Source organism: Lactuca serriola, chromosome 8 (assembly GCF_051521515.1).
Source record: "Lactuca serriola cultivar US96UC23 chromosome 8, Lser_US96UC23_V15, whole genome shotgun sequence".
Taxonomy (NCBI): Eukaryota; Viridiplantae; Streptophyta; class Magnoliopsida; order Asterales; family Asteraceae; genus Lactuca; species Lactuca serriola.
In genome coordinates, this window is record NC_136415.1 from 69840753 (window position 1) to 69852232 (window position 11480).

The 11480-nt window shown below is 36.5% G+C and overlaps 1 pseudogene; it reads left to right on the forward strand.

Annotated features, from left to right (window-relative positions):
• Nucleotides 1-2063: 2063 nt before the first annotated feature.
• On the forward strand, nt 2064-8126 carry LOC145066994 (TMV resistance protein N pseudogene; annotated as a pseudogene).
• The last annotated feature ends 3354 nt before the right edge of the window (nt 8127-11480 follow it).

Below are 11480 nucleotides of genomic sequence, written 5' to 3' on the forward strand. Positions count from 1 at the left end.
TATCCCATATCTTCCGTCTCTTCCCAGTTTTTTGGTGCCCCCTGATCCATTCTGTTTGACCCTTCTGGTTTGAGGGAGTCCCAATGGTGTTTGAAAGGTTGGTGTTCACCTGTCCGGCATGATTCAAAAGCCTTGCTTGATCCTCTTCCTGCTCCTTCCTGGATCACACCCTTACCTCTTCCAGTAAAGCCTCTTTGGTACAAAAACTTACTGTTTGGATTGGCACCAAAGGTGGCGCCATGTCCTCTTCCACGCACCTGTTCCGATGGGTCATCAAATCAATCAGACTCGAACATGTTGTCCACGCTTTCATCTTCTTCTTCTTGTTTATTGGATTTGTTTTGGGTTAGGGTTTGCAATCTCTCTTCCATCGCTGCTTGCTTGGTCTGCAAGGCTGCCATAGTCGCCTTTAAATCATTGGTACTTGTCTTCAAATCATTGTTGCTTTGCGTTTGCTGGATCATGAACGCTTCCAATTTCTTCATCAGCTCTTCCTGTTGTGTCGACATCACGAGCGGCTCTAATACCAAATTTGTTATGACCCGGGATCTAGACCTCGTGACAGGACAAGTGCTAGTGCTTGAAGAAGCCGTAAAATTCCCTGTAACCTAGCCTCCTGTCTATAGGAGACTAAACTATGATATTAACCTAATATTACTCTATTGAATGTTTTCAAATTTCAGCCTCTTATTTCATGAATGACTACCCTTTAAATAGGGATAAACAAGACATTAATCAGGAAACAAATACTCTAAAATCGACTCAAATAATAAAAGATCCTAATTGCCAAAATTGAAAACGGAAACAAGATAACTTCCTAGAATATAAAATACTTATTATCTATTAACTTAAAGACCTATCCAGTATGATTCATAACACTAAAATCTGGCGTTGCTGAGAATTTGAGGTACGTTCTGAAACTGATAAATTGATGAAGAATAAGTTGTCAATAAATAAATTGATGTGTTAATAAAGTTCTATAGGACTTATTGAGTAAATTTATTAACTGGTAAGAAAAATGTCGATCTGGAATGTCGGAAACGTATTTTGACGTAATCTAGTCAAATCTTCGAAGTTTTTGAATTAGTGTAGTTAGATGATAAAATTAAACAATTTGTGAAGTTCATCAGCTGTTGTGGATGTTATGAACGAAAGGAATTAGTAGGAAAATGAATCTAATAATGTGTATTTGTTGTAGATAGAAAAAGAGAATCAAACAGGGTAATAGGGAATTTAAACGATCCTTTAAGAGGGGACATTTAAACATTATATTTAGATCAAAGATACCAGTCATTTACTGATTACCAATTCTGGTGTTTCGAATTTAGGCTGGTTAGTGATTAAGATGCTTGTTTGGTATTTATAAGTATAAGTGAATACTTTATACTTATAAATACCAAACAAGTATCTTAATCACTAACCAGCCTAAATTCGAAACACCAGAATTGGTAATCAGTAAATTGAATTGAATTCTGAATACAGAAATTGTACAGGTATTTATACACAGTAGGAAGGGGGAATAAGGCCTATACACAAGATTAGGCAAACTATTTGAACACTTTATTTTCATGTTGATTGCGTGGTTATTAGGTATAAACATGTGTAAAGGATCTAAAGTTGGGACATTGAAGAGAATTGACAGAGAAGAGTGAAGGGGTTGAGGAAAGGTATCTACATACTCAAATTACTTCAAGTTGAAATAAGAAATTAAGGAACAAATCCTATGGAAATTGATGCATAAGCTTGCAAACTGAAGAGTTTAGAAAAGGCGTCTGCTAAAGCTTGGTGTTGCTGGGAAATTTCCTCCACTTACTTTAAGAAAAATCTCAAAGTAGAATTAATAATAAAACATCAATTTGTATAATGTGGTGTGACAACTAACTTACAACATCTACATCAGTTCATGTCCGTCTTTTGAATCATAAATTCATAACTTGCATTATTTATCAAAGGAGTTTTATTGACAAAACAACAAAAACAATTAAGGACTGGTTATGAGGTTTTCTAAATGGCAACCAGTTACTTCAATTATGAGTTCTGAAGATGTTTTTTTTACATGATAACAGGTAGTGGAAACTCACATCTCAGTTATAATATTTCATCATTGAAGAACTCAAACTGCATACAGTCTATCTCAGCAAATCAACATATCAATGGCATCTTCATCTTCATCTCCTTCTGCTATGGCCTTTTCTTCTCAGTTGTGGAAGTACCATGTTTTTCTTAGTTTTAGAGGAGAAGATACCCGTAAGACTTTTGTTGATCATCTCTACATGGCTCTTGTACAACAGGGGATCTACACTTACAAGGACGATGAAACACTTCCTCGGGGAGAATCAATTGCCCCATCCCTTGAGAAGGCCATTGAAGAATCACAAATTGTTGTCATCATATTCTCTAAAAACTATGCAGATTCTTCATGGTGCTTAGATGAACTTGTACATATCATGAAATGCAAGGATATGAGAGACCAAATCGTTATGCCCATATTCTATGATGTGGATCCCTCTGAAGTGCGGAAACAAAAACGAAAATATGGAGAAGCTTTTGCTAAACATGAGTTGGAAAACAAGACCAAGGTTGAATCTTGGAGAAAAGCACTTGTGGATGCAGCTAATGTGTCTGGATGGGAATCCCAACACATTGCCAACGGGTAATTAATTTCCTTCTTGGTTTGTGTACTTTTTATGCTTAAAATATGTGTGCTCATCCACTACTAGAAACCAAACCTTCTGCGACGGAATTAGCAACAGAATCCTTCTGTAGCTAATTAGCGTATGTTTTCCGAGGGATCAACTACAGATTTCACAAAATCCTTCAACTCGATTAGTTTTAGAAATTCAGTGATGGGTTATCGAGGGCTTAGCGACGGATTGATCTAACTTTTTCGACAAAAAGAAATCCCTTGCTAATCTGTCGCAAGTTAAAAAAATTTAGCTAGGGAACAGCGACAGATTTCTTAAAAACATGAGTTTTTTTTATTGGGCCTCGCCAATCGATCGCTGAAAGGCCCACAATTCTTTTTTTCTCATTCCGCTCTCTTTTCTTTTACGTTCACTCATTTTAATTTCATTCCGTCTGAAAGCCCTAAACACAATTTCCTCCTAAAGCCCTAAATCGCAACGAATTGACTCAATTCCATCCTCCGCCATGGAAATCACCTCCACCACTGTCCACCTGCATCGCCTCTCTTACTTGTATCGCCTCTCACGGAAGTTTACTTGAAGCAACGCCGAAGAACATCCGCGTGGCTTTCCTCTTGGTCTGTTTCATTTCCTCGTTGACTCGTGGTTTCTTGCCCACGCCTTTTGATCTGTTGGTTGCTAGAAAACTATGGTGGTCATTCAAGCACTTATTCTTACGAATCCGATTAACTTTGAGGTAAATTTGAACTTTTGTGGATGAATTGCATAATTTTAGGCCGTTGTTATGTGTTATATGTGTTAGATCATAGTACTAGCTGTGAATTGATGTTACAATTGATGAAATTTGAATAAATTTGATGTAATTTTGGATGAAATTGCTATGAATTTAATTTAGGTGTCACAGAAGAAGGTGTCACTCCCTGAAAGAGTAAAAGTCTATCCCCTGTCAATTGAAGTCTTAATTCTATTGATTAAAATAATAGTGTTATATAGCCTAACACTTTATACGATTAGATATTTGCTTGTGTCATCAAGGATTGTAATTTTGTAACTTCGTTTCTTATAAACATTCCATTCGATTTTCAGTTTTGTTATTCCTGATTTGTTGGCATCCCTAGTCGCTGCCAGAGCTAGAAGGGCTTTCTCTTCTAGTTTTCGCTCATCGTGAGTTTGTGGTGTTGCTGATGAATTATGATACTCTTATGTACAGAGTGAGGTAGAATTTTGATTTGCTATTTCCGAGTTTGTTTGTTCAGTTACATCGAGTTTGTGATTTGGATTTGGATTTGGCATCATCTTTTGTGACTAGTTGTCTGTATCTATGATTGAGATTGATTTCTCTCTTTTCTTCCAATTGTAGTGAGTTTTTTTTCTTGATTATCATGATGATGAATAAAAATTCTTTTTACATGCATATGTACTTTTATACATAGTTTGATCACACTTAATTGTCAATGCATATTTTAGGTTTTTGGATTTTGGGTCGCGAGTGAGGATAAAGAGAGCTGGTGGAAACTTTATCAATCGTCATTGTAGGTTTCATCGTTTTCGATAGGGAACAAAAGCAAGGAGTTATCGGTTATATATTTGGTCAGTACTTTCACATTACTTAAATCTAACTAAAATGATTTTGCAGCTACGAATCTTGACTGTTAGTATTACAGACACATCTCTGATTGCAAAAACAAAATGTTTTTGCCTAAATTTTTCCTTACATTGTTGTTTTAATGCTAAAATTAAACACGGAAAGCACCTCTTTATTCAAGATTTTTCAAATTTCATTTGTTTTCTCAAGCATAGTGTCATTCAATGGTTACAAAAGCAACTCAGTCGCTAAATCTTGAAGGATACCATTTGTAACAGTTGTTCTACAAGGTTTCATGAAGCAATCAAAAGATCCTTTTGAAGTAGCATTTGAGGAATTAGATGAATCCCTGGCTGATTCCCCTGACACTCATGATGAGATTGTGGCTCAAACTCTATCATCAAAACCAAATATCAACTCCCAAAGAGATGATTTGGAAAACAGTATTCATCCTTTAAACAAACCAAAATCAAGAGTCGGGTTCACCTCAACTTCAGCAGCCATCCCAACCAATCAAAAGAACAAAGAAGATGACGATGAGTAAGAAGAGGAAAACATGGATGTTTAACTTGGAAAATTCCCATCTACAAGAGACCCCGACAAAATGGCCAAAATGCAGTAAGTTTACATATATGTCCTTCAAAGTCACTTTTAACATCAGAAATAATAATATAAGTTTTTATATACATGTTCCAGGTCAATATTATCACAGTTCACTAAGGAACAAATGAGTAGGTATGAATCTTTTAGAAGATCTGTATTTCAGAAATTAAACATGAAAAGGGTATTTCTCTTTTTCTCTCTAATTGAAAAATGAGTATGAACACATGAAGCCTAATAATCCTTCTTTATGTAGTTATTAGCCATTTACCTCAATATATATATATATATATATATATATATATATATATATATAGTGAATTCTCTATGTGTTGACCAAGATTTGACTGCTCTTCAATGTTTATCTTCAAATTATGGGAAAATCTTTTTTTATTGATTATTTTATCTTTTTTATGTGGTTAGACATTGTCTAAGGTTCAATATATCTGCTGCCAACTAGGACAAGTGAGTACATTAAAGATTCATTCTGTTTACCTTTTTTTATTCCCTTCGTTTGTCCATTCCATTCCGTCTGACCACATGTTGGGTGTATTTGTAACTCAAAATTTTAGTTGATGTCAACTGCATTTGTGCTGATAATGATAAAGGCAGTTGCATGAAATCAGAGAAGGGCCCATGTCAAGACCAGTTTGATGTTTATTATCATTTGCTTTTTAGTTGGAATTGAAATTTAATTCCATTCCAGTCCTACATTTGGTTTCAAATGAGTAGACACTAATCTCCTTTTCATCAACAGAAAAGCATTGCTTCCATCAAAGACCCTGAATCTAGCAAAAAACAAGAAGACATCAAACAACCAAGTCTCCTTCCATTGCAGGAAAAACTAAGTCGAAATTGGTTCTCCTAATTCCGCAGGATTAAATGGGAATTGGAATCCAATTCCATTATTATCCTTCTTTTGGATGCAAGATATCAAGCAACGAAGGTGTATGCGGAAATGCAAAATAGGAGAGGAAATTTAGAATTATGGTACATTACTTTGAAATCAAATATCAATCAATGTTAAACTTTGATATTTGATGTTTATGGATGTTTTGCTAAACTTTGATTGTTAGATTCTTTTGGTATTTTATTGTTAAAGTTTTGTTTTAGATTGCATAATTATTGGATGTTTTTGGTATTTAAATGTTAATATTTGTTTTGGGATTATATAATTATTTGATTTTTTGGTATTATTTTGTTTTATATTCAAAACAAACAAAAATATGATATTATATATTTGCAAGGGATTAGCTACGGAGAAAAAAAAATCACATCTTAAATTTGCTACAGATCAGCGACGGAACGAAAAAAATCATATCTAAAGTTTGAGAGGGATTAGCGACAGATTAAAAAACCAGATATAGATGCTAGCAAAGGATTAGCGACGGAATATTGTTATTAGGTTTTGTCGCTAAGGTCTGAAATAATAGTATTAAGTGTCATTTTGCAACGGATATTCTGTCGCTAAGGTCGTCGCAAGAGAAAACTAAGCCGTCGCTAAATCCCTTGCTAAGTCATTAGCCACCCCTTAATTCGCTATGGAGTGAATTTGTGGTTGATCCGTCGCAAATTATCTTTAGCGATGGATTTGCAACGGATTCGTCCATCTCTAAAACTCTTATTTCTAGTAGTGATCTACTATAAGTCATTTATACTAGATCCTTATAAGTTATTAAAAGGATAAAGCCAAATTCTTGATGATACATGTTTCTAGAGAACAACTAGTTATGTATACAGAATTAATGATGAAAATAATTATACCCGTGCTATGCAGTACACCAATAAAAATATCTATATTTTAGAAGGGAAACAACAAGTATGATCTGAAGAAGTTCTATTAGCTATTATGAAAACACACCAGGTAGTACAGAGTGATGATAATAAGTAGGCTGTCATACAAATGCTTTGATTATTCTGGATGATGTTGATGACCTTAATTAGCTTTAACTAGATCACTTGATAAGCGCCAAATATTATAATCACTACTACCGGAGATTCACGTTTGCCAAGAACTCACAAAGTAGACGGTGTCTAGGGTAGTAGTTTATGATAAGGCTATCTGTCATTGTGAGCATTTTTAATAATCCTTATATATATATATATATATATATATATATATATATATATATATATATATATATATATATCCAATTTGCAGGCACGAGTCAAAATGCATCAAAAAGATTGTTGACACAATTTCACATAGGTTGTATCCGGTAACTTCAAGTGTGGATGACAACCTGGTTGGAGTAGAGGCTCGCATGCAAGATTTGATGTCAACGATACAAATTGGGTTTGGTGGGAAGAGAATGATTGGGATATGGGGAGTTGGGGGTGGTGGTAAGACTACTCTTGCATCCTCTGTTTATGATGAAATTTCTAGTAAGTTCGATGGTTGTTGCTTTTTAAAAAATATTCGGGAGGAATCAAGTAATAAGAATGGTCTTGAAAAAATGCAAGCAGAAATTCTTTCTGGGGTTTTGAAACAAAAGCTAGTGCAAGTAGGGAGAGTTGAAGAAGGAAGGCGCACGATAAAGGATAGGTTACACCATAGAAAGGTCTTGATTGTTCTTGATGATGTCGACAACCTTGAGCACCTAGAACAGTTGGCTGGATCACATGATTGGTTTGGTGAAGGAAGCCGAATAATAATCACAACTAGAGATGAACATATATTAACTGGACACAAAGTAGATGTGATACACAATATTAGCTTGTTAAACAATGACGAGGCTATGAAGCTTTTTTGTAAGCATGCACCCCGAGGTCACAATCCTATAGAAGATTATGAGTTGCTTTCAAAAGATGTGGTTTCTTATGCCTGTGGGCTCCCATTAGCACTTAGAATTCTTGGTCGTTTCTTATGTGACAAAGATATGAATGAATGGAGGAGTGCATTAGCTAGATTGAAAGAAATCCCGGATGCTAATATACTTGAAAAGCTAAAAATCAGCTTCGATGGACTTACACCTGTGGAGAGAGAGTTGTTCCTTGATATTGCATGTTTCTTCAGAGGGCATGATTATAAAGATGAAAAGATGCTGATGATACTTGATGCTTGTGGTTTTCACCCTGTTATAGGCATAAAGGTGTTGATACAAAAAGCTCTCATAACTATTTCGAATAAAAGATTTAGTATGCATGATTTGGTACAAGAAATGGCACACTACATTGTTAGAGGGGGACACCCTAACAATCCCGAAAAACATAGTAGAGTTTGGAAGAGGGAAGATGTTTTAAATATATATATATATATATATATATATATATATATATATATATATATGTTTTAATGAGCGCTTTTAACTATATCCTGACACCATTCCGTTCCTTGATCCCAGAACCTTGACAAGATTGAAGCTATAAATTATTGGTGTCTAAGAAGTACTCGCGAATTACAAGTTTTTCTTCAGGTCATTGCAAACATGAAGAAACTTCGGTGGATTGATGTGAGCTTTGGATTGACATCTACATTACCAGAAAATTTTCCACCAAGGGAGCTGTGTTGTCTTATATTTTCTGGCCTCAAGGAAACACAAATTTGGGAGGGTTATAAGGTACTTGTTATCGTAAATGATTAAAATGAATTTATTATGTTAGCAAACTTTTAACTTATGTTCACTTGTGTTTACAGTATCTACCAAATTTGAGGACGATAAAGCTTGATCTATTGCTAAACCTAATGAAGACACCTAATTTTGATGGGCTTCGGAACCTTGAAAGATTCATGATTAGGGGATGTGGAAAATTAATAGAAATTCATCCATCATTTGGGCATTTGGAAAAGCTAGTTTACGTAGTGATAGACGGTTGTTTCAATCTTCAGATGCTTCCACCCATTACCCGATCGAAGAAACTTGAGACTCTTGAACTCTCAAAGTGCAGTCGACTTTTTAATTCTTCAAGGATTCAGCAAAGTATGGAGAATGTAGAACATCTCCTAGAGCCTTTTCTTCCTCACAACTTAAACCACATAGGGCTACGCTTTTTTAATAGAAGCTTGAGAAAGTTGGATCTCAGTGGTTGCTTTTTGGGAGATGGAGACATCAGCTCTACTGGTGTTTGGGAGTGATAAGAACAGGGTTATTAAGAATAGAGGTAGGCTAGCTTTTTATTAGAAATGGCCCGATTCGAGAGGGGCAAGGTCTCCAATTACAGGAAAAGATAAATATGAGTAATATGTGATACTCAACTAATAAGCAAACCTATTATTTATAATACCCTATTCTTAATATTAAATATGGTAGCTGCTAAGGTTACGTATGGTAATTGCTCTCACTTCCTTTGATAACCACCCCTTGATTTGGGTAACTCCAGCCAATTGCCATTTAATTGATTTGGCCTAGTGGATTCAGCCAATTCCCAAAAATAGAATTCAATTGCCCCATATTGACAGCTGTCATACGATTCTTTTTCCTGGAATATACCTTTAGTAGATTTTTATCATTACTTCCCTCCCGGTAAAACGCCTTGTCCTCAAGGCGGAAAGTAGGGAATTGCTCCTTTATCAAATCATAAGTTTCCCATGTGGACTCTTCGATGGGGCGGTTACACCAAGAAACCAACAGTTCTAAGTTTGGGTGGCCAGCTTCACGAACCCAACGATGAGTGATGACAGAACTTGGTTGCCAGTCAATTTCCCAGTCTTTGGTGATGGGTAAAGGTGCAGTTGGGACTGAAGAAAAGGAGCCATGAGCCGGTTTAAGCATCGTAACGTGAAAGACTGGGTGAACTCTAGCTTCGGGTGGTAGTTCCAGCTCATAAGCAACTGGGCCTACTGTTCGTTTAATACGATATGGGCCAAAAAAAACCTTGGAGAAAGCTTCTCGTATCGGCGCTTGGCCAAACTTTTTTGACGGTAGGGCTGAATCTTCAAGAAAGCATAATCACCAACCTGAAACGTGAGTTCCCGTCGCTTCAAATTTGCTTGGTTTTTCATCCGGTCTTGGGCCTTTTGGAGGTTTTGTCGTAGGAGCTTCAACATATCATCCCTATCAAGTAATTGATGTTCCAGTTCTGCATTTTTGGTTTCCCCTGTAACATAAGGAAACAAAGAAGGAGGTTCCCTGCCATAAACAACAGTAAATGGTGTTGTACCAGTGGATGTATGGTAACCAGTGTTATAAGAATATTCAGCCCATGGTATGAAAGTACTCCATTTGGTTGGTTGTTCACTAGCAAAGCAACGTAGATAAGCTTCTAAGCAACGATTCAAGACTTCCGTTTGACCGTCCGTTTGAGGATGATAACTTGTGCTCAATTTCAGTTTGGTTTGACTTAATCGAAACAATTCTTGCCAAAAGTTGCTAAGAAAAACCACGTCTCGGTCAGAGACGATAGAGCGAGGAAAACCATGTAATCGGATAATCTCTTTGCAAAATATCGCTGCTACCCCTTTAGCCGTGAATGGGTGAGATAAACAGAGAAAGTGAGCATATTTGCTTAGGCAATCCACCACGACTAAGATAGTATCGAAACGGCTTGACGGGGGTAAACCTACGATAAAATCAATAGAAATATCCTCCCAAACTTGGCTTGGAATGGGCAAGGGCTGAAGCAAACCGGCAGGGGACAGAGTTTGGTATTTCTGTTGTTGACATATGACACATTGCTGCACAAAAACCCTTACATCCTATTTCATCTTTAGCCAATAATAACGAGAGCACAATTGTTTATAGGTTTTTAAAAAACCTCCATGGCCACCAAGTGGAGTATCATGTGCTTCCTGTAACAGTTTTAGCCTGAGGGAAGATACTTCAGGTATTACCAAACGCCCTTGATAAAACAAAAGCTGATTTGCAAGAGAAAAATCAGTAACTGATGAAGGATCTTCATGTAGTTTGCTAATCAAGTCTCTTGTAAATGGGTCGGTTTGATACCCTGCTTTGATTTCAGCTACCTCAACACAATAAGGCACAATTAATGTCAACAATTCTCCTGAATGAGGTCGTCGAGATAGAGCATCAGCTCCCTTGTTCTCTTTTCCTGCTTTGTGAATAATCGAGAAATCATAAGGCATCAATTTAAGTAGCAACCTTTGCTTCTCAATAGTGGTAATTCGCTGTTCTAACAAAAATTTCAGGGTGTAATGATCGGTGCGGATTAAAAAATGATGACCAAGCAGGTAATGACTCCATTTTTGTACCGCCAATACCAATGCCAACAACTCTCTGTCATAAGCCGATTTAAATCGGTTAGATGGAGAGAACCCCTTGCTAAAATAGGCCACAGGATGGTCTTGCTGTGATAATATTGCTCCCACACCATCCGATGAAGCATCACATTCTATGACAAAAGGTTTTGAAAAATCGGGTAGCCGAAGGACTGGAGTGGATAACAAAGCCTTTTTTAAGTCATTAAATGCTTTAAGGGCCTCTTCTGACCAGAGAAATCCATCTTTCTTGGTTAATGCAGTGAGGGGACGGGCTATGACACCATAATTACGAACAAAACGTCTGTAGTACCCTGATAACCCAAGAAAACCTCTCACTTCCTTGACTGTCGATGGTACGGGCCATGATTTAACTGCTGATATCTTTTCTTCTTCCACACTAACTCCTTTCGAGCTGATCACATGCCCAAGGAACACCACCTGTTCTTGCCCAAAGCAACATTTCGATAGTTTGGCAAAAAATTGGTTGTCATGA